The 24,962-nt window shown below is 43.0% G+C and overlaps 1 long non-coding RNA gene across 1 annotated transcript; it reads right to left on the bottom strand.

Annotated features, from left to right (window-relative positions):
- Positions 1-13,567: 13,567 nt before the first annotated feature.
- Positions 13,568-24,661, bottom strand: LOC125943916 (uncharacterized). Its single transcript, XR_007465989.1, has 4 exons — positions 24,370-24,661; positions 22,888-23,000; positions 18,954-19,010; positions 13,568-13,696 (listed from the first exon to the last, which is right to left on the bottom strand). It is a non-coding gene; the product is annotated as an uncharacterized LOC125943916 (long non-coding RNA).
- Between the last annotated feature and the right edge of the window lie 301 nt (positions 24,662-24,962).

Raw genomic sequence — 24,962 nt, 5'->3', positions numbered from 1 at the left:
AAACAGCCAACCAAGTGCAACAAGACGCAAACAATTATTTTTCTTTCTAATCTGAACCCCCGATAGCCGCATCCAGAAGATAAAATTCAGCGTCAAAGACAAGACAGCGCGCATCAGTTTGGAAGCCTACCACATCAGGAAGTTCGGTAGCAAGTGCTTCAGCACCCCTTCCCTTGCTCTCTTTGACGCTGAATTTTATCTTCTGGATGCGGCTATCGGGGGTTCAGATTAGAAAGAAAAAATAATTGTTTGCGTCTTGTTGCACTTGGTTGGCTGTTTTGCGCTTGCGTTGTTGGCACGATGTTACCCTTGTTATGTTTTCCCCTTTCCCTTGCTTCACTCTGGCATATATAAGGTGTGCTATCCTTCACAATAAAACCAGTTGTTAGTCAGCGCCGTGTGTCCGTGTCTCCCTTCTTGTGGTCGTCTGTTTGCGCTGTTACCCAAAGTTTCAAGATGTACCAACTCGCCCAAAAAGAAGTATTGATGAAGTATACAAAAACGTTAGTCCATCTGGTAACACTTTGCAGAACCGCCGAACGGTGTTGGATAGCTAGCTGCGCCGCGAAATGCTTCGCATAACGGTGATTCCCACCACGCGTGGAATGTGCTTTTTTGTTCTTTTGTTGCGATGGCCGTATGGCCTTCAGGCCCCATGTTGGGTAAGCATTATACCAGGTGTCACAACTATAATGTACCAAGAGTTAAAAATATGCAAATGCTACGTAGCTGGACAGAACCAAGCTTATGGTGTTTGCGTCGCTTGGAGATACTCAGATTCTTTTTTTTTTGCATTCCGCCTAATTATATAATTAGTCCTAATTATTTATTCAACTTCTCAATTGTTGTGATTAGATGAAAAGTGTGAATGAGAAGATTGTAGAGCAACATGAAAAACTCCCGATACAGCTTTCTGTTGTTCAATACGTGCTACATAAAAGTGTCTTTCGAGCGTGAATGAACCCGCGATTACACGCATAGTGCCTCGAGCGGCCAGTCACGCGGTAATTTTGCGTCTATTCGCAGGCTTCTTTCACGCTCGGAAAAACTCTTTTATGTAGCACGTATTGAGCAACAGAAAGCTGTATCGGGAATTTTTCATGTTGCTCTACAACTTTCTCATTTACACTTTTAATCTAAACAACAATTGAGCAATGACTAATTATACAATTATAGGCGGCATGCCAAAATAATTTCAGTGTCTCCAAGCGACGGCAAACAACATTACCTTGGTTCTGTTCAGCTACTTTGCATTTGCATATTTTTAAATCTTGGTGCATGATAGTTCGGACGCCCTGTATATATGTGGTGTAAGGCGGACGTTGCGTACGAATTCACTCAGTTTTTTTGTATCTGTTGTCATATGCTCAGCCATAATAGCTGGTTGTGGCACAGTGACGCTTCTAGTACAAGTCATCTTCGTTGGTGTATGTCGCGCTCCCCAATTGTGCAGAAGCGCCGAGACACGACTGTTTGTTACTCGACAGAATATACGAATAGGCATGTTGGCGATGCGTATGACAGCGAAGACAGGATTACGAGAAAAGCCGAGACAAGACTCGTCTCGTCTTTCTTCTTTCTTTGTGCGCTGTTACAGTGAGTCTTGCTTAACCCTTTTCTCCACCTTGCTTTTCACTTGTTGTCACTGGCATAAATTACATGTTTTCCCTCGGCGCTGGTATATGGATAAGCGGTAGAGTGTGGCGTCCACCGATCAGTTTATTGAGCGCTCAAGAAGGCAGACAAAGTGTTGTCCAGCCGCAGTATTCTTTTCTGCGGCATCGGCGGTGTGGTTGACAAGCATACAAAGACTCGCAGTCAGTGAGTCCGGAATTAGTATTTTGGTGGCGCAGTGCGAGTTTATTTTTCTTTAACATCTCTGGCCCTGTATTCTAGTGCTAAAACGACGGACGCCGGCGCACATCATAACTAGTAAGCGAGTGAGCCCATAACATCAGTCGCGATAGAAATCTCGTACCCCCGCCTCGTCTATACGTGAGCCGGATGTCACCCAGCAGAATGCACCAGAGTTGGGTTATCTCGCAGGCTTTCGACTGGCGCCGCACGCCACCTACTTTTGTGGCGAATGCATCGTTACCGTTTGCGCGTTTATTGGACGTTATATCTGAAATGGAGGTCTGTATCAAGCCTCGTATTCCCAATTTATCGCCCGAAAATGTGCAGTTATGAACATTCTCACCAGCCCCGCCGTCATTATCGCAGGCGTGCTCGTCATCACCGGCCTTTTTATATTAGCTAAAATTCTTTATTATCACCCAAATTTTCAGCAGTAGACTATAACTGCCGGAATGCACTGATTATGTGCATGCCTCTCATTGGAACGGTATTGGTAAGCTGACAGTCGGGACATGGGAGTGCCTTCCTGAACCTCGTATGAAAACATGGAAATGGTAATTATGAAGCTCAATAACGCTATACACTCACGGACGAATTCAATGCGTAAGTGGATAGAATAGGCGGCAGTTGTTGGGTTGAACACCAATCCGGGCGTTTACTGTCTGACCAGACGGTTGCTTACTCCGTGTATCACAGAGCATGGCCACTGCGCAATCGGTGGCCGCTATTACGCAGTTATACTACGCCATCCTCTTTATCTTCTTGTTGACATATGTGACTCTGACAGCGTTCGGTTCCACTGCTTAAACCAGCCGGTCCATAACCGCATTGAGATCGAATGACGATTTCAAAAAAAAAAAAAAAACGCAGGTGCAACAGCAGATGTCATAAGGCGGGTCATTTGCGTTCCAAGCAAAATAACTTACATCGAGTAAACGTAATGATCTGAAGGGCTTCATGAAATGTAGGAAGATACAACCCGTTGCTTAGCAGGAACTAAGCTTCTGCTGCGAGCAGTCTCATTTTCGCAAACCGATACTTAGTGTGCTCGTAATGGGGGGGGGGGGGGCAAAACAGATGTGATTTACGGTCAAGTGAAACGGAACAGCTGAACAGTATTCAAACCAGCGCAGCTTGAACTTCGTAGAATATGATATATTCACAGCTTCTTCATAGAGGGTGATTATTTTTAAGTTCTATGGAATTTTTAAAAACTGCCTGCTGCAGACAGCCTAATTCTTGTCCTTGAGCTGGATTATTCGAAGAGGCGGACATTACTAGCGTGAGAAAACCAGGCATATTCAACTAATTAACAAGGAATTCACTAATTCACTAATTAAATTGAATAACTTTACGGCACCTATTGCAATTTACAAATTGCAGCCGGTGAGCTTGACAGACGTATCCACTTGAAATGAATTTCCAGGATGACGCCAGTTTCGAGATAATAGTTCCTAAAGTGTGAGTGAACTTTAAGGGCGTTCCAGTTATTGTTGTGCTTCCATTCATAAAAGAGGGGATTAGTAAAAAATTAAGGGGAACAACAGTGTGCTTTTACAGCAAGTTTGACGGCGCATCTAACGTTTGATAGTTATGAGATCGTTTGATTTTAGCAAACGATCTCACAACGGCCTATAGATAAGCACTGAACGAAGAACAGAGACGCAGTTTTACCACTGGCAATATAATCTTATTTGGCTTATGCTCCTCGCCTAAGCCGACGTACGCTGATCAATCCGGCCATCAGTTTGGAAGGATCACCAGAAAAAAAAAAGATCTTGCAAAGATTATAACGGCCATAAAAAATTTTTCCGCCGTCTCTTGCAGCCGCTCCATCGGATACGACTTTCAATCTCCCTAGGGGCTTCCGGCACGATGAGCCGTAAAGACAAGAACGAAAAGGCTTGCAAAAAAGTGAACCGTGAAGGCCGCAGGCTACGGTACGCGAAAATCGCTTGTCGATAAAAAGGCTTGAAGGCCCATTCAGGACGAGACGCATGAAAAACTGGGCCCTGTCAGAAATCAGTGTGTGCCGGGGGGGTTTCTCAAACGCGCAACTTCAGATCTTTCATTGTTTTTTTGGGTGGGAGGGGGTGGGTCCCTTCAATAGAGTTATTCTTTCTTTTACCATGGAAGAGAAATAACATGGGCCTGTATTCACTACGAGCTATTACGGTAAAATAATTCGTAAGAGAAAATTTCAGCCAATCATGGTGACGCACATATTATTAGCGAAAGCGGCCAGCCAATGACCAAGAGAACTTGCGAACGAAATGCTTTGTGAATTCGGCCTATGAAGACCAACTTGAGCACGCACCCAATCGCTCATTAGGGCGTCGTCTTTCGTATACTGCCACCGTAATTTTCCTTGCACCTTACTTGCAGAATGACGCAGGTTCATACTGCATTCACTGTCAACCACGAATGCAACAATAGGCTGCAAGCGAGGAATAAAACATATTGCGACACATTCACGGTGACTTTAGGTACAGTGGTGAGCACTGTTAGGGTGAACACCTCATTAGTATTCAAATTGGTATAACTTCAACATACCTTCTACTTCAGGGGGGAAATGTGCCGAATACGACGCCTAATGATGATGCCGATGAAGCAAATAATAGTTTTCTCTATTTTGTGCTAAACATTAACTGCTATAGGCTCGTGAATACTAATGAGGTGTTCACCCTAACAGTGCTCACCACTACCAGGGGCCGAATGAAGCTTATCGCTTGTGATATCTGCCATTCGCCATTCGCTTTCGCTAATAACACGCCCAGCGCCAGCGTTACATAACATTTGGTCTTACGAACAATTCTACCGTCAGGGTTTTTTTGTTAATGCGGGCCCGGATTATGCCGGATGGATTTTTTTAGCAAAAATAAAATCCTTTCGAGCTAACATTTTATTAGCAGCTATAGGTCGCATTCTCCGCTTTTCCTAGGGCATTGACAGATCACTGATGTCACCTGGAGCAATTGTCAACCTTAGTGAAACCAACTTCGGTTGCATACAGTAGTTGTGGCGCCTTGCGACAATGCACGAGGCCGCGGTTACGAATCTTAGCCACGATGGACACATCTTAAAGGGCAGTGCAATGCCAAAAAAAAAAAAAAACTTGCGTGAGTAAATTTTGCTGCTTATATAAACCACAGGGGGGGGGGGGGGGCGTAACCGTTGCTCCGAAGCCTTCTACTACGGCTTACTTGATAGCTGCTAGTAAAGCTTTATCATGCCAAACGCCGTAGTTCCGATTATAAAAACAGGGCACGACAATAATACTATTTCATATCAAACATTTTCTTAGGAATTCGATGACGTTACGCTTAGTATTATACTCAAAAGATTGAAACAGGTCTCGGCGAGGAAAAATACACGAAACCGTATTTCTTTCCCTAGTCAATTTTGTGGCTATACGCACATGACGCCACTTTAGTGAATAAGCCTCTAATAGGCGAGGATTATTTTCCGCAATAATAGCGGGTCACGGCAGTCCTTTATTACCAGATATAGACTGCATATCATTCTGTACAGAAGGATTGATTTGTGTCTTCTTTATTTTGTGTTTTAAGGTAAGGTGCACTAGGACCGGCTATCCCATGCGCCCTTATTTCTGCTTGCTTGTACTTGAAATGTAGCTATTTTTAGGCCACGATTTGCACTCGCCCGCACTGCGGGAACCACCGTCACCGTAGATCGAATGGTGAACCATCGCACGCGTAATGCAGAAAATGTGCATTCTGCTATCACTGACGGCAAATTGTTTTTTTCGTCCACTTTCACTTTTTTTTAGCCTGAACATTTCTCCATTTACAATAAAACAGGAGTAATTTCCCGATGCTTTCATCGGCTTCTGTGTCTATTGACTACGTGTATATGGGTACAAAAAAAAATTGCCCATCAGTTTCCCTTCTCGTTCGCTGCACTGCAGAGTAGTTACGTCACTTTCATCTTCCCTCTAAGCGACAAGTGGGTTCGCCGCCACAATATGCTTTTGCAAGAGACCCTTTTTCTAATTCGAAAGTGTGCGTCGCTGCCTCGCACTTTTGGCCAATTAATGGTGGCTAATGCTTAATAGTGGTTAATGGTGGTTATGCTCGGGCCTGCCTCTTGTTAATGGGTTTTTCACGAGTGCCTATCTATACATTTTTCATGACATAAAGCAACCAAACTTCACTCGTACGCGCCGATTGCAAAATTGACTGGCCGCCATTAGCTTGGCAAACGGCCTCTAGGAAACCCTAGATTTACCCTATATGAAGAGGGTTCATTACTTCACTGTATTTGTGATTTCCTTTAGCGCAACTCAGTTTGAGTATGAAGGGAAAAAGGGACAGGAGACAGGGTGAGCGGCTGCAAACCACTACTTGACAGATGCATCATTATAGGACGTAGCCACAATCAAGTGACGCGTGAGATTATGAGGCTGATGCCATTTTGAAATGTGAAAAGCTGTGCGTAAGCACACCCTCTTTAGCTTTATCAAGCAAGGAACGTGAATTTCTAAGATTATCAACACTGGTTCAATGAACTGCAATCGCATGCTTATATTGGTTTTTATTTTTTATTTTTATTTTTGTGTGCTAGGTCACGAGTGCTTTGAGCGGGCTATATAATGTGCAATAGGGTCATGAAATAAAACCAGTTGGAAGTTAGCGCTCACCCTGTCCCTTTTCCCTTCATACTCAAACTGAGTTGCGCTAAAGGAAATCACGAATACGATGCACCAACTTGCCCAATCCGCAGTACTTCTGTACTTCACTGTAGTGCGTTATCATTGTAAGAGTACTAGGTTGCTATTACAAATTTTTTCATCTACATACAGCAAGCCACGTGCCTAATCCAATTATGCAAACTTGTTTACACGTAATCATGTCAAGAAAACGAAACCTAGACCAAGCTGTCAAGCGCTAACGTTATGATCGCGTGTCCAGAGATTGCTTGTAACAGACTAACAAACCCGCATAATATGTAGCTGCGCCGACAAGACCTTCTTTTGGATTTCATATTTAGCATGCACGACACACAGCCAGTGCCGGTTAATGAAGTTTCGTGGTCACTAAAATCAAAAGGTGTATGGAGGGGTGAATGCGCAGCCCTGCATGACGCTTCGACAGAAATCCCGTTTCGACACACTATAGAGTCCGCGGGCCGGTCAAATGGTGCGGTAAAAAGTATAACATTTTTCTTTCTCACTAAAGCAAAATTTCATTGAGAGCTCAGTGGAAGGGCTCCCCGAGTTCCGTAACAAGCAGAAAAATTTCCGCGCACGTGAGTTTTGTATTCTACCTTGTGCAAAAAGCGACCTGAATTTCTTTTTTCTTCTGCGCATTTTCTTTCTCTCGACTGATTTTTTCCTGAATAGTGCTTTACTATGCTTCTGAATGGTTACTATTTTATTTGTACCACCTAGCAGAGATACTGTATCAGCAACGAGCATCAAAAAGTCGCAGTTTCACCCGAAAGACGAAGTGCTCATTGATTGCGATACAAAATATTAGACAACTACACGAAATTAGGTTCGTAGATTTATTGGCTGTATAAATTGCAGTGAACATTCGTCTACTGTAAATAAAACAGGGAAGGTTTCAAGCGTGCACAGGCAAACATGAACAGATCTCACAGGATGACCGCGAACACTCGCTGTCACAGCGCTGGCTTCATGAAGAGCGCAATCTGACGGGAGTGAACGCTTCGTCCTACCTTTCACTTCAACGAGCCTTCGAAACTGAAGGTTATGCGACCTCCAGCACTTGGCATGCCGAAAAGGCAGCGCAGATGAAGCAACCAGCCAACACAGCTCGCCAAATCTTTGCACCCGCCTGTGACTGCCTCCAATATAGGGCGTGCGGGCCGCGTATGCGCATAGCCACATGGACAGCCATGAGCAGTCACAGCATGGCTTGAGGAGCAGCGCTTGATCACAGTACCATGTGCTCACTTCATTTAGCACTGCATTGCATGCGCTCAATTACGTGACATCAATCACTGGGCGACCGGGAGGACGGTGCGCATCGAGCCACCATCCTTCCTGGCTAACCCCCGCATGGTTTCCTTCCCACTCGCAGCATTTGGATCGCAGCACCGGATCTTATCGCACTTGTACCTTTTACGGAACGTCACAGCGACGGCAACGACGACGGCGAAAGTTCTCCTGGAGTGTCCCTAAAATTGCTATCGCAATAATAATAGATAAAAGTAGTGATCAAAGCGACCGCATGTACGCGCCCAGTTTGTTGTAGCCATTGAGGCAGAGAGGCGGATAATTACGAAAAACTGAGACATAGAACATGCCCTATATTTATTTCTTGCACGAGGTAATAATCACTAGTAATCACTAAGCGGCAGTCATATAAGGTGAAAACCCGACGGTGGGAACGCCCGCTTCGATTCCGGGAAAAACAGCGCAGCAATAGGACAAATTAAAGGCAAAACGGCCCCTGCGTTGATTTGTCTTTTTGGTTCTGTTGCTGCACAGTTTCTCCCGACTTTTTGCTCAGCAAAGCAGCTGAACCTTTCACTTTTGTCCCTTTCGAAGTGCCAAATGCTTATCACATATAAGAGCATACTTGTAAATAATTTCTCCGTAATTTAGGTACTTGTGGCTCGTTTGTTGTTCCTCAATGACCTGGCGCAACCCACTCTGGCGGATGTGCCATAAATCGGACGGCACAAGGGATAAAAAATACTAATTTTGAGCAAACTGACTTGAATAAAAACCAATAGTTTGAATTTGTCTGAATTAAAATTGATGTGATATAAACTATACTCTGTCTACATATTACACAATACAAAGTTTGACTTACAAAAGAAAAATAAAGCGGACAACTTTCGCATTGAATTCCTTATCTCTCGGACAAAAAATTCTTGGTGCATTCTTAATCGTATTTCCTCTCTTTTATCCACTGTTGCCTGGCGATGTGGATAGCCAAAAACTCCTTAAGCGTGCGAAATGCTGTTTCATTCGTATACGCACACAGACAAAAAAGAAATCATGAATAAAACACTTTAAATGCGGTTTGGAGTTCGATCGGGCACCTAAATACGCAGGCGGCAGGAAATCGCTTTGAGAGAACTGAATTCATACCTCTTGTATAACTGTGAAAAAAAATGTAATTCACTGCCTGACCACAGTTAATTACGGCGGAGGCAGTTGTCAAACGTAGGCTGCATATATTTTTTCGCGGATGCTGAGTTCCACAATTATTTCGCGTTCGTATCAGGGCACGCCTCGAAGATGCGAATGTTTTTGTTTCGCGGCCTGTCTCTTGCTACGGTGTGGACACTGTTATCATCGAATACACATTTGGGACGAGCAAGTCCAAGAATGACCAGCATCTCAAGCGGCTATCAGCTAGAGGCAGTACGCACTATACCAGCCATGATTCAAACATCCCCGATAAGCGGTACTGTCCTTTCAACCCAAAAAACATAAATTGTGTGTCAAGCAAATTCGAAGTACGGCAGCCCACGAATCACCGTCCGGACTTGGGGGATTTTTTCCACCGCGAAAAGCTACTTGCGAAGGGGCTAAAATATTGACAGGAATGCTCCAAGAGATTTAGAAATTTCAAGGACTCTGATTTCTGCTCGATTGAAGAACAGCTTGCCTTGAAATGAGCAAGACGTTGATGTAAAATTGCGGCCTTCATAACACAGTCGTGAGACAAAAATACAATATTATAGATATAAGCCTGATCATTGTTAACCGAAGCAGCGCACGGATGCTTTCGGGATGCGGCTGAGCAGCTTCGTGGAACCTCGATTAATCTCACTGATAATATGCATGAACGAAAAAATTTCGAATCCGGCGCGCAGTGTATTTTATTGCGGTAAGCTTTCTTTCCTTACTTTGGTGAGGCTATCTATCTAGTCTCCTACGCCGTCGTGATGCCAGCCGTGGTCATTGCTTTAACTGGATATATATCAGGATATGCATGACATAACATGCATACATGACATGACAATAATAACATGGCAAGACATGGCATGACGTGCATGCCATGACACGAATGTTACGCTGTTGTGATGCCGTCGTGTTCAATTTAATTGCCTTGATATACGTCAGAATATGCATGACATGCATGACATTGATGACATGCATTCATGACATGAAGTTGCATGAATGACACATGCAAGGACATGTATGAGATGACCTGAATACACGACTTGACATGAATGACATGTCATTCCATAACATGAATAACATGACATGACAAGAATGGCGTGCCTTCATGGCATGCGCGCCTGGCACGATATTACATGAATGACATATGCAAAGATATGTATGAGATGACATGAATACATGAGATGTCATGAATGGCATGACATGTCCTGTCATTACATAAACATCATTATCATCATTGAACCGCCGCATCATCATGATTGAAACATGACGCGTTTTGCCCTTTGGCAATACCATGCGTCGCTACATTGCTTCTATGCTAATGGCATTAACATGGACAGTTATCATGAGATGGGTTCTGCCGCATTTTTTTGCTTTGTACTAACTTTCGTACATATCGGAGCTCAATTTTTCCCCGTTGTATGAAATTTGATAGCTTGGCCCAGTTCGCTTATGGGTCGCGCAGAGTGCCGTCCGTGAGTGCTTGACTCATCACGATAAATTTTGTAATTTAAAAATCAACGATCGCCGCGTTGTGATGTAGTGGCCTAGCTGTACTCTCATAACCTTTTTATGATTACGACTATTTACGGAGACTTTGGCACTACGGGATGACGCCGGATACCTCTTTTCACATGAGAAACATCTAAATATATATCTTGCGTCAGAGATCAATGCAAAGGTAAAAAAATACAAATCAAAAGATGGCTTAATAACAAGGAAACATGGAAGTATACATTTCCTGATGTAAAAGGAACAGCCTGTTGTAATGCCACAAAACGTGGACCACATGAAGCCAACTAACAATGGCAACATGAAAACTTTAGGGGGAGTTACTCTTTTAGTTAATTGTGTTGTAGAAATCAGAAATAAAAGGAAATAAAAGTGAATAGAAAACAAGTCTCTTGCGCCAATCAACCCCATATTTCATCATCATAAAAAAAAAACAAGTGGCCGCAGGTGGGATGCGAACCCACGTCTTAGCGTTACGCGTGGGAAGCTTTCAGGTAGCTCAATGCCTTTCAGTAGCATACGATGATTTATCGGCCAGTTCCCGCCAACCAAGTCCACGTATCACGTGACGCCTTGCGGTAGAAATGATGTTCTACATCCTTTGCCACGGGCGTGCTGGCTCACACTCCAAGCGTCAACTCTACTGCACATGCATAAATACCCACGAAGTGGACGCAGAAAACAGCGCCGTGGTAGCTCAATTGGTGAGAGCATCGCACTCGTATTGGGAAGACGTGGGCTTGTATCCAATCTGCGGCCACTTGGGTTTTCATATACTTTCATTTTCCTTTATTTATGATTTCGACATCTCAATTAGATAAACAAGAACTTCCCCCTATACTTTCCTTTTTGTAATTGCCTGTCGGCTTCTGGTGGTTCAGACTTACAAACAACGGACTCCTCGGTTCCCCTTCTTGTTCCATTAAGAAAACTGAACCCACTTAAAACACAAAATCTCCTAAAACAGAGAAAATATACACTGAAATCTTTAAACAGAAACATAAAATTCCACACACACTGTCATAATCGGCGGACGAAGACGTTACTCTTTTTGTATTGGTCGACAATATTACTTTCAAGTAACAATTATAGAGAAATTTCCTTAATTCCTGAGTATGTCTTACACGCAGTGACACACATGCATTGCGGCTGTAACAAACATTCTTCAAGCTCGCATATGCAGTTCTGCAGTATTCTCCATCCCTTCTCCATCCTATTAAGGGGCATAGCCTCGGTTTTTGATTTGAGATATTTCTTTTTTATATGTGCTGTCCCGAAAGTGTAGGTGGTTGCCAAGAGGGCCGCATGTGCAAGCGCTGTCACTACGATCCTCAAGAACGGCCTTCAGTCGAGTTGATAATAATCTGCTCAGTAGCAGCACGTAGGGATCAACCAGGGGCGATTGACCAGCATGAATGCCACGCCACGGTGGCCTCCGTTTTGCAATTCAAGCACCCGAGAAACGCGTTCAGCTTTGGACAGCGCTCCTAGACGCAGTCGGACCAAATGGTTTCACAGCATGTCGTGCATAGTAAGGAGGTACAAGGGACTGCAATTCCCTGGAAGCCACAGACAAGGTTGACGTAACACTTCTTTATATGCAAGACACAAGAGGTGTACGAGACGATCGTGTATAGAGGATTCGCCATGGCTACTTCTATGTATTGTGCTGTTTATTACGAGCGCATCTTAGTTCGCGAAAAGCTTACCACACGATAAATGGCCGATCATATGCAAATACAAGCAGTGAGGTGTTGCGACGACCTTTCTGTGCTCACTGAATGAATAACAAATGTGCCAGGTCTGTGACTCAGTGAAAGCCCGTTGACCTGTTATGATAGTTATGGTTCGTGACTTCATATTACAACGTTGTCCCTTACCATATGGCTGCTTTTATTTGACAAAGTTTCACACTCCAAAGCCTCCAGAAAGAGCCAACAACGACTCCGTAGTGGAGCGACGCAGCTTAATTTTGATCATTTTGAGCTCGTTTAGCACCCAGAAGCCGTCATAATTTATTGATTTGTCACACACACACACAAATACAACAGTTTCTGTGGGCACTGTCACGCAGTCTGCGAAGGCGTTCTCGTGTTGCATAGCGTCAACGTTCCATCCTACGTAACACAGTGCAGAGTCACAATTTGTCACTGAGTCCGGTGTCTTTTAAATAACGCAGCAGTGCCTTCAGGGCGGCTCACGCCGTTGTTTGTGCAGGTCAGCTACACTGTAAAAAAAATTTCTTCAGTTTACGGTGAAAGTTGAAGGTAAAACGTTGCCGGACACTTTTCCGTAAATGAAAAACAGCGTTTCCGTCAAACGGATAGTCTGTAAAATTTTTTTCCGTTAATGGAAAACGGAGAGTTCCGTCAAATGGAAAACGGTGATTTCCGTAGAATGGACAACGGAGAGTTCCGTCGAATGGAAAACGGTGATTTCCGTCGAATGGAAAATGGTTATTTCCGTAGTTGTGATCACGGAATTGTCTGTATTTTCCAAATACAAAACGGTGAGCTCCGTAGAACGGAAATTCTGTAAATTGAGCACCGTACTTTCCTAATTAAAAACGGACAGACCGTAGTGAGGAAAGGTATGCACATAAAACACACAAAAAAGAACAGAAAGGAAGACAGAAACACCTTTTTTTTGTTCTTCTTGTGTCCATGTCTTCTATGCTTGCGTGCCTGTACCATGAATCTGTACGAACTTGTTCAGCTTTATCTTGCTTCGTATCAACAGGTGCAAAATTTGTTTTGTAAATGATGATGCGGGTGTATATCTCCAGCAAATGAGAAAATTGTTTGTTTCATTGATATAAGTTATACCAAGTTGTACATTACAACATGGCTAACTCACATCAGATATAGCTTGAAATGGGGCAGAAATCAATGCACATAAGTGGACATACACCACACTGAAAATGCTGTGTGTGCACGTTTCCTCCTTGTGTAACTGTCTTCTACACTGCTTCATCTTCGTGTCAGTGTTGCCATGTTGCATTTGAGTTCTGTACATGACGTGTACAAAGCACACATACAAATTCGTGCCCAAAAAGCAACAAGCCACCTGAATCTGAACGAAACTGCGTGTTTATTGTGCTTTACTGAAAAAAACTTGCAAGATAAGACACTAGAAATGGGCTGACTAGAAGGATTGGTTGAGAATCGGAATGACTGGTTGCTTGCAGATGCCTCCTGCCTTTGCCTGAAAAGGAAAAAAAAACAATCAATTAAGACTCTCTATTAGTAGTAAAATCTCGTTACAAGAGACACTCGGTTATGAGAGACATTTCAAAATGGTTTGGTTGGTTTTCCTATGTTCGCCATGTTAACAACATTGCATACAAGAGACATGGTTACAAGAGACACTCGGTTACTAAGGACAACTTTTTTTATGTCCCTAGAGCAAATTCTTCACTATTTATAAGAGACAACCCAGACACGCGCTCACGTAATGCGGCTAACGTCGTACTAACCGGTACGCGCTGCAATTTTCACTCCCTTGGCTCTATTTTGTTTCGTTCCGCAGCCGGCTGTCATTCCTCACATGGTTGAGACTACCAATTTCACTGAATTTTCTGCCATTATGCTTCTATAATCGTCGCGCTCCCACACCGACTCTGTGACAGAGTACCATTGAGTTGGATTTCTGTCACAGCGTATACGGTGCTGGTCGCTTTGTATGCCGGTAATCAAACTCCGGAGCCATAGCCATGTTTCCATGAGACAGCTCTGTTCGCATCAAAGATGAGTTTAAACACACTTTGGTGCTCATGTATAATAAAGTGGTCTAGTTCGACTCCTCAGTGTTTTTAGAATTTTGGTTACAAGAGACCTTGGTTACAAGAGACATGTTTCCCGAGTCCCTTGGGTGCCTCTTGTAACAAGGTTTACTGTACCACCATCATCACCGTTTTTAGTCAGATACATCAACAATAAATGATTTCCAAGTCACAAATGTAACTACCAGTGCTCTAAAAAAATGTCATACTCTGCCTTGTTGGTATATGTTCCTAGCCTTATAACATGAAAAACTTCAGATGAAATCTACCCAACTTATTTGATGGCTCACTTGGAACAGGCAAAACTCTCACGTGCACATTGACAGTCAGAGATTACATTTTCTGCATGTAGGTAGAGCTACCACGACCCCCACCATACTGCGGACCATGGCTTTCAACTTTCACTGCTCTAATAGAAAACCTTGCAGATTCCACTGTTTTCCCAAAACAATGAAGCACTCTTAAAACGAGCTCAAACCACTCATGTTGTACAATTCCGATGCAAAACAACCAAGCCAGAGGTACTGTCCAGATGACCAGCTTATAAATTAGCAACAATATGAAGAAAGCATGCCTTGCAATACAACATGTGTGCCTTTCAGCCTCTTTCAGATTTGGTTAGATTTTTGTCATGAAAGTATCAATGTGCAATATACTTTTTACTTAAGCAATGATAATTGAAAGTTATGGTCGTCAGTGCGTCAACATACTATCTCCACCCCCTTAAAAAGTTATAATTATAGACACACCACCCAAGGTCAATCCACATAAGTCGCTGTGTTCCCCCAAAAATTTGCCATTTTGTCAGTCTGTGCTTTTCGAAGTAACCTGTAGCACTTTCGCGACGTAAATGAACCTGCAACAAGTACACATGGACCCCATATGTGGCAGCTACAGGCAGTACCGTTTATTCTGTCCATTCCTTGACTGGCAACCCCAGAACCAAACAAATAATGCAACATGTCGTTCCAGACAGCTATTACTTGGGTGACGTGCTTAATTTGGGAATTCCGCCTCTCCTAAAGAAATTTTAAAGTAAAGCTCAAACTAAAGCAATGTCCAAATATGAGCGCTTCTCGTGGATTTTGAGAGTCAACGAGGGCAGAGCTATTTGCCCAAATGTCTGCGACTTCAATGGCAACAGGATGGCCAAATTCCGTGCTGTTAATAGATGCAGAGAAAAACACACTGAACTTAAAACATGTGCAATGATGTGTTTTCAAAGTTTTACTTTATATCGTAACAGGGATACTCCGTGGTAATTAGTTGGAATTCATGCTATTTGCCTGCAGTCTGTGCCAAAATATTCTTAGAGCCATAGCCACAACACTTTTTCTTTGGGACTAATCAAAATACGGATTTGGCAGAATCCAGAAAAAAATGCTTCCAACTGAACAGGTGCTTCTATATTTTATTTTCAAAGACAATTCTTTTTCTTGCAAAACTAACAATGAGGGTAGCTATAGGGGCTTGTTTGTATGGCATCTTTTATTTTATTGCAGCGCAAGGCTGAACAACAGGTACAACAGAAAGGCACATTTGACATGCACACAGTGTTAACTTCCAACATCAGATTTATTTCCTGTTCTCGTCACTATATATACCCTCAAAACGTCATACAACACGTGTGAAGGCACGGTAAACATGAACTAAAGAAAACCAGGAACCACACGCATGCAGTTTTTTTAGCCACAGATTGACACATGTACACGTTTAACGCGAACAAAGATAATCAAGTTCTTTCGAGGATAATGAAATTGAAGGCTTACTGATTCATGCGTCACCAAATGTTGATATGTTTCTAGTGTCTATAGTTCAGCGCATTATCTTGCACCTGCTTCTATTCATGATGACTGCTTTTTTGAATCTAGGTTTGCACTTATCTTTGGCAATGAAGGGCAAGAAAACCGTCAGCAGCCAGGGTATTTGATTTGTTATTGTGTTCTCATAGCCTGTCATTTATACATCTAACAGTTTGGCCAATGTAGGACCCTCCACACCCAAGAGGAATGCGGTATACAACACACGCGATATAATCAATGAATTTGCTTTTATGTTCCTTCTCGCATGCAGTATCCAAAATTCTTTCTGGCCTTGACTTCCCACACAGGCTCATTAATTTAGTAGGCGTCGAAAAAACAACATTAATGTCACTCCTTCCAGCAATCTTTAGTCTGTGGGAGAAACTATGTATGTAGGGCATGGCAGCAATCTTTTTCTTTATATCGGTACTTGTACCATATACCTGCGCAGAACCTTTTTGCTGTGCCTTTTTAAGCAGTCCTCCTGCGACTGACATGAGCACGTGGCTCGGCTAAACAAAGCCACTTAAACGTGAGACTTGTAGAAGCAATCGTGCATTAGGTGCAGGATAGCCATGTGACGGGAAGTTTGGATTCCTTCACATTAATTTTGTGCTCACCGATAACAAAACCTGCTGGGGTTAAGAACCTAGGGCAAGTAAGCCACTTTTACCATTTCATTCCGTGCGTACAAAACTTGAAGAGGGGGAATCATGAAGGTGTGTTTCAGTGAAGCGCTCAAGAAGCCATGCCGGCACCTAATGCACAATAGCTTCAGATGGCAAGTCTCACGTTTAAGCGGCGCTGGTTACCCGAGCCAAGTGAAAAAAGGTTCCGAGCAAGTGAATGGTACAAACACCGACATAAAGAAAAGAAAGGTTGCTGTCATCCCCTACATACATAGTTTCTCCCACAGAATAAAGATTGCTGGAAGGTCTGATATCAACATAGTTTTTTCAGCTCCTAATAAATTGGGGAGCCTGTGTAGGAAGACAAAGCCAGCAAGAATTGCGGATACTGCATGCGAAAATGAACATAAAAAAATTCACAGCATATCCACGGGGTGAATGATGATGAGTGGGCGAAGCTCCGGAGGAAATCATCGGATATCCCGCTTACGGGGACGCTAGCAGAAACGTGCAGTACTCTCTAGTAAGGGGGAGCGGCCACAGCGTCTTACGCAGCCATTTACACATGCCGGAACGTGCACCGCGTTTGCCGACGCCATCACATGACTGCCGAGAGAGTATACCCCCCGTATTCATAAACGCTCCTTGACTTGAACTTGAGTTGCCACTGCTTTGGGCAGCGCGTTCGAAACGCGTTGAAGGTAAGGCGGAGAGGCCACAGCGTCTTACACCAGCTTCTTACACGGGCCGCAACGCGCTAGCACAAACGCGTTAGAAACGCGCTAGAAACGCGGCCTTTCGTTAATGTTGGGTATTTATTGCCATCGTGGTGCGTGTGTCCATGTCCGCTTCGTGGCGTAGTGGGCTAACGCCGCGCGCTCGGAAGCGAGGGGTCCCTGGTTCGATTCCGCGCTACCGGACACAACTTCGGAATTTTTTTTCTCATTTTTCTCAGACTGGTTACACACTACTACTACGACGACGACGACGGGGACGAACGGGTGCCGCTATAAGGAGCTTCGCCCCTAAAACAAATTCATTGATTGCATCACGTGTTTTATACGACATTCCTTTGAGTGTGGACGGTCCTACATTGGTCAAACTGGTAGATGTATAAATGACAGGCTACGAGAACACAATAACAAAGTAAATACCTGGCTGCTGATGGTTTTCTTGCCTTTCATTGCCAAAGATGCAAGCGCAAACCTAGATTTAAAAAAACAGTTATTATGAGTAGAAGCAGGTGGAAGATGATGCGATCTTTGTTCGCGTTAAACGTCTACATGTCTGTCAATCTATGTGGCTAAAAAACTGCATGCGTGTGGTTCCCGTTTTTTTTAGTTCATGTTTACAGAGCTTTTACACGTGTTGTATGACATTTTCAGGGTATATATAGTGATGAGAACTGGAAACGAATCTGTTGTTGAACGTTAACGCTGGCTGTGCATCAAATTTGCCTTTCTGTTGTCCTTGTCGTTCAGCTTGCGCTACAACAAAATAGAAGATATAATTGATTTCATTGTCGTCAGGCTCGGGCACAAAATAAAATTTGTTCACCAAAATTAAGTGGTCACCAGGCATGTCTAGTTGAATTTATCTGAACATGCTCTACTGTCAGTGGTGAAGATGTTGCCAGTTTAAAGGGCTGCAAGAAGGCACTAGTTATGTTTTCTAGGGCAAGAAGGCAACAGAGTATGTTACCTAAGGCAACTAGTCACAGGAATCCTGGATCAGTAGAAGAAAATTTAGAAAATAATAATTGGTTGGAACATATATGTCACACACTTCTGAGTCACCAAGTGCTTGTCTTTGTCTCCCTTTCTTGTGCCTGTGTATTTTTATTGCACTAAGTTACTTGTTCATTTATGCACTATGATGATGAACTTGTTTTGGAAAACTTCAAATGTGTACCTGACGTTTGACTCCCTTTTGCATGTAAGTAAACATTATGAACTTGTCGCTGTGAACAGTCATCTCCATTTGCTGTTCACTTGTGATATAGGGTTAACAGTATTTGAAGGCTTGTGCATTAAGGCAGGAGAGCAGCACTTGCTGGATGGCTCATCAATTAATTTGCAGAAAAATGCAGCAGTGTGCAACGATTGCATCACTAATGACCTTGAAAATCTTGTTAGTTATTCATTTGTAAACACCTGTTGTCAAACAGCCTGCTGACTAAAGGTCTGAACACGTTATACAGAATTATAGCAGGTACTACTACACGAAAGAAAACCTGTAATAGAACCTACCAAATACCGTATCAGTGTAGTGGCAGGTCAAATGGCTCCTCAGTGCTTGTGTCCTTCCTGGGAGAAGGAAAGAAATGTTAAGCTTACACTGACAGCACCAAACCACACAAACGTAACTGCCACAGGACATGAGGAGTTGCAACTAGATACAGTCAACCTGCTTAACCATCTCATAGACATTCAACGACAGAATGTACCTTCATGGAGCCTCTAATCTATGAAATTCATGCTGTAATACAAACATGCTAGCAGACAGAATCAAAATTGCATGCATGGAAATTCTCAGGAAAACTATATTTCCTAGCTACCACAGTCCACTCCTTGTGAAGTACAAGTGACGGTCTAAGCTACAATCAGAAGGTGGAAAATTCGGGATCCTTTCTAGTAAACAACTAACCATATCTCTACCTGTACTCAGCAATACAAAGGTGAATCACAAGTACTGTACTGATAAATAAAAGTTCAGAACTGCTGCTAAGTGAGTGCTATAAATAAATGATTTCGAATTTATCTTCATGTAAGACTAGGCGTGTTAACTTTCTTTACATTACATGAAAGACTGGTCAGAAAAATATTGCATTCAGTCAATATTGTGCTTTGCAAAACAGTAGTAAGAGGTTAAGGTTGGAGACCCTCAGGTGGTATGTTGCAATGTTTCGAGAAATTGTTTCAAGGAGCCTCTTTCCTTAACCCTTTCACATGCCAATTAGTTGTGTTGATTGAAAACTTAGCTTCACCGCATTTTTTACATCTTCATATTCATAAAATGCTTACAGAAGTACAATAGATTAGGAGTTTTCAGTTCTTTAGTGAGTTTGTCAAGTTTATGGAATGTGCACTCTATGCAAAAACTCAGTGCAAGTACATCAGATTTGCAAACATCAACTATTTCATGTCTACCAGGCTTGAATAGCACCTATCCAGCCATTCGAAAATTATGACTGGTGCAACACACTGTGAAAAACGATGAAAGAAGTGACATACATACAATTACATACACCAAGCAAAGTACCCAACCATGTACCTTCATACTTCCTTTACTAAAACAATTTGCCTGTGTAATTCAAACATGCAGCACTATTTCAATTAGAAGAGTTTGAAGGTGTACGGGACACATTTTAAATATCCCTACTTTAATCAATGCCATTGCTATTAATGCACTATCTTGGTGTATTGAATTGTGTGCATAGCGTCGGAAAGGATTAATCATATTCACGTAATCTTTACTGAAACTCAACGCATAATACTCATATTTGTTTACAGTTTTGTGATGAGACAACACGACAGATGCGGGAGTTAAAAAAGCATCTTTATAAAATGCTGTAGAAAGCAAGTTGAAGCAAGTTTCTACAACCTCTCGCAATACCGAGCTATTTCCCATGAGTGTTCTAACAGTTCCTTGTAACATGATGCACTGTTTTCACAGACATAGCTTGAATCTTTGTATCTCAAGTTTTGGAAGCAACTTATGAATTGCTATAACAAGCAGATTTGAAGCCCCTACCCAGACTGCACAGCCACTTTAACACCACGTGTAATGAATTATGTCATCCATATGGCACAGTTTCCGATTATATTCCCAAGCATGAATCTTATAATTGCAAGTTATGTAAGAGTGTACCTATGCGATTACTTGGGGACAGCACGAAAAGACGGGAGAAGGCTAGACAACATGAATGCAGGCAAAGAATTTTGTTTACAGACAAACATATATATACTAGGCTTGTTGTCCTGCGTAGTTGCAGCTGCTGGATAGCGGGATAATGTAAACAACAACCGCACAGTTGATGAACTGCTGTTCTGCCTTTTGCTACACTTTGCGTCAAGGCTCGGTCCGAGTCACCCTTTTCGCACAATGTACCCCGATTGCTCGACGTGAAAAATAAAAGGAAAGTTTCAGCTTTCCCAACAGTCTCTTTGACACTATGACTGACCTTGTGAATATGATATAAGAGTGGCCACCACACTTTAAGGAAATGTTAGACATGGGTTCAGAAGCTCTCCTCCACTTGGTGATGCCTCGATTTCTTGAGGACGCCTTTTGGTGTTCCTGTGATGAGCTTCACAGCGAAAGAGTGTGCCGATGCGGAAGGCAGAATACCCTCCTCCAAACATTGGGCATAGTTTCAGCATACATAACACTAACCAAAGAAAACCCTGCGGTCCAGAAATGGAAGATCACTGTCTAGTGGTAGTTTTTCCCCGTACGTGAACTCATCTAGCACTGCAGAGAAGACAGGAAGAAAATCACTCTACCCATTTAGTAGCCTTACTTCACCTAATATAGAGGAGAAAGTTGCCAATGAAGCAAAATAACTTTACTACACTGGTGCCCACAATAGCTAGTGTTTTACGGTTACCTGACAGTGTTTTTGTCTGTGAGAAGTTGCCAAGCAAGGCTACTCAAGGAGTTCAGCCATTTTTTAATGTCTCCTCCACAGTGCCAGGTGTGCTCATGGAAGTAAAACTGCTGGAAGGCAAGCTCTAATATCTGGCTTGAAGGTTTTCTGTGGTGAGCATCGTGCTGGATCTATGCCCCACACTCAAAAGTGTCTTGGCCTTTCCTATTAGCGCACTTGAACACTGAAGCGTGTTGTTGCTACAGGAACACAAGGGCACTACCACAAAGTGGAGGGGAGCTTCAAGACCCAAGTATGGTTGCTTTTAACAGTGTGTTCGCACTGCCTTTCGCCATGCATTGCCAAGAAGCATTTAACGGAGCTGAACATAGGTGAAGTCTTCAGTCGGAGTACTTCAAGGAAGCCAAGGTCTATTACTGCTATACAATAGGTACACAAAGGAAGCTGTCAATTCAAGCAAATTGCTAGGGAGAGTTGGAACTACCTTTTTATTTTCAGGGCCAACAAACTGGTCAGGTATGAAAATGTCAACCGGACCAGGTCAAGACGAGAAGTTTGCATCAAGAAGTATGTGCTGGAGATCATAGGAAGTGCAGTTGGTGCTGTTTACAACATCCTACTGCCCTGCAGCAGCAATTATGTAGGACAAACAGGACGACGACACAAGGACTATCTTAGGAAACACGCACAGACCCTCGACACAAGATGGGGAAGCAACGTAGCTATTGATGCTGCTTTGTGCAGTTGTATATCAAGTTTTGAGCAATGAAGAATCCTCATGGCACATGTTCAAAACATACAAAACTCGCAGAATAGCCCCCACATATGCTAGTGTGTATACACTTAATCTTCTAGACAAATTAAGGTATTTCAGATGAACTGCTAGAGCGTTCTGAACTGGGCTGGTTGGTGCATGTATAGGAAGGAACTGAATGGTGCCATAGACAGGATAAAGGGAATGTGTTGCTGTGCCCTTCACCTTCACTTCATTCTGGCAGTAGTGCTGTTCATTCCCTTCAAAATATTCATATATTTTGGTCATCTGACCACGTGACACAGCTGTGTGCTGAAGCTATATTTTACCTTGTTATGATACCTTGCAATGTCACACGCAAATCTGTCGAGGCATCTTCACCTATTATAGTAAGCTGAGCAGTGGCTAACAGTGAGCTTAACTGTGGCTACACTTAGTTACCATGGAGCCCATGCATAACAGTGTTAGAGGTCAGTATGCAGGTGTTTTTGCATACTCATAGAGGCAAACTAAACGAAGAATTTTTATTGGTGCATGTTTTATCTGTTGCCTCATATCCCGAAATCTGGTGCTATTAGTGTTTTTTGAACACAACTCATGTGCAACCGAGACAAGTATGAAACAATCCCACTTTCAAGTCGACGTCCTCATGCTGAACCAATTGGTTGCCCCAGGAAGAACAAAACATCATTTATCTTTTGGATGCATCTGCAACAATTATTATACTTGTATAGGCATTGTCATTCAACCAACACTTGCAGTCAATGTCCATTAGGACTGCATATGCATGACTGATATACGATAGAATGGCACAGCTTACCAGAACAAATAGCACAATGCAAGACTGCTTTGCCACTGGTGTTGCAAGCAGGCCCCCATGACTGAGAAACTGAATGCAAGGCGGCACACAGACATCCTTCACTGGTGCAACAGCTGCAAATGAAATACTGATATCAGTTACTTTCTGACCGGTCATCCAAAGCAAAGCACAAACATGTTTATATACAATTACACTATTGCATATAAGCTCGTCACTGAGTTACTGTTATTGCTGTAAGATAGCTCACAGTATTTTATAAAGTGCTAATGGCCTCGTTTAACTTTTTGCAAAAAAAACATTATGAAGCACTTTCTATTAGAAAAATGAGCTGACAAAAATTCTGCCCTGCATAACTTACAACACATGCACGCATTTTAGAATTATTGCAGTGATGCGTGTAAGCTGAAAATTAGTCTATGCAACTCGAGACAGTAAGTGTGAACCTCCCTTCAACATCAGTGTTGACATAGTTTGGTTTGTTTTTACACTTGTTAGGAATATATATAACTTTGGAATGTCCGTAATGCACGTTTGGCCACCACTATTCTATGTCAAGGTTAAGTTAAAAATTACTTTTCGCATGCATTTGTTTTACAATTACGGCCGCATATGGGCAGAACTTAAGCGGCAATCCTCCCTCCCAGAATACGTGATATGCTGACGTACTGCGTCAGAACGTTAATCGTCAGCCTGGTAGCTGTCAAAAAAAAACGAATACAGATTGCCAGGTAGAAAATAATCCGTTTCCTTTGCAATGACTCTTAACGGTTATCACGCGGACAACTTTCAATTGCGATCGTGCACGTTTGCTCAGGCTCTACTACAAACGAAAGGGCACCGTGTGACACCCGTGTTCCCTACCACTGCAGGTGGCACAAGGTTATGGCAGTAAGCATGCTCCACCGTCATTTGATTGTAATGAAGGGGCATGCACATCGAACATGCTCAATGAGGTCTTCATACATGAGCAATCTTCCAATCCCGGGCGTGAACACTGCGATTATGCACGCGCAGCCAAGGCACTGCGTCCGAAGCTTATAATAATGGCTAAAAATTTCACTGTGATGCAATGCGTCACCGAATATTGGTAACATAACGTTGCGCCGCGTCGAGAGAGATACTAACGGGTACAACGCCTTCACTTAATTTTGGAACGCCGAGCACACAGCACAACACAGTACTAACTGGAATGCTAACGTCCGTAAACCAGCGGCCACATTAGACGACAAAGGAGCTACTAGAGGCGTCAACGCCGCTAATATTGCCTACACGTCTCAGTTGTAGTGAGTATGCATTCAACACAACAAATGAAACACCCCTTTATCACAGACTCGCAATGTCGCTTTGTCAATCCTCATGGCCAAGGAATCTCGTTAAAGAGCGTACTCACACAACACAATTGAGCCCATCACCGGCCATCGCGGAGCATTTCGCACGCGCGACGTGCACCAACAACGAAAAAAGGACACTTAAATCACTTACTTGTGTAACAATCCAGCGCCGATTCCTTCCTATTTAGTGTGAAATCACAAATGCGACAGGAACACCACCTCCGCCGTCCGCCATTAGCGAGTACTCGTACAGTTGTTTGTGCTGGAGGAATCCAACCCAGCGTGTAGGCGCGATGAAGGGGTGGTAAGCAGCGCCACCGCTCAAACCCTACCTGCTTCTTTTTGTGTGTTTACTATGCTCGCACGCGAATAATGTTCAAACAGCGTTATCTATGGTGATATATGTAACTGGCAGTGAGAGTAGACAGTGTCTTTTCGTTATATTCTTTGCGTGTTCATTTTTCACTAGTAACATGTTCAGTTGCCCTCCTCATGAAATTACGGACGGGTCTCCGTATTTCAAAAACGGAGCTCACGTCCGTCTTTTTTACGTAGAATCCCGCCGTTTTTCATAAAACAGAACGGTCTACGTAAATTTTACGTAGGTTTTTGCTGTAAAATTACGGAAATTTTTTACAGTGTAGTGCATTTCACTTAGACATTTAGGCCAACCCGATTTTCTTGAAATCTGTCTTTTTATAACAGCTAGCGTCCCTGCCAGTTTGGCGCTACTCATGAACATAC

This window comes from Dermacentor silvarum, chromosome 3, assembly GCF_013339745.2.
Source record: "Dermacentor silvarum isolate Dsil-2018 chromosome 3, BIME_Dsil_1.4, whole genome shotgun sequence".
In the NCBI taxonomy this organism is placed as follows: Eukaryota; Metazoa; Arthropoda; class Arachnida; order Ixodida; family Ixodidae; genus Dermacentor; species Dermacentor silvarum.
Note: the sequence above shows the minus strand (reverse complement) of the source record. Positions and strands in the feature narration are given on the sequence as shown.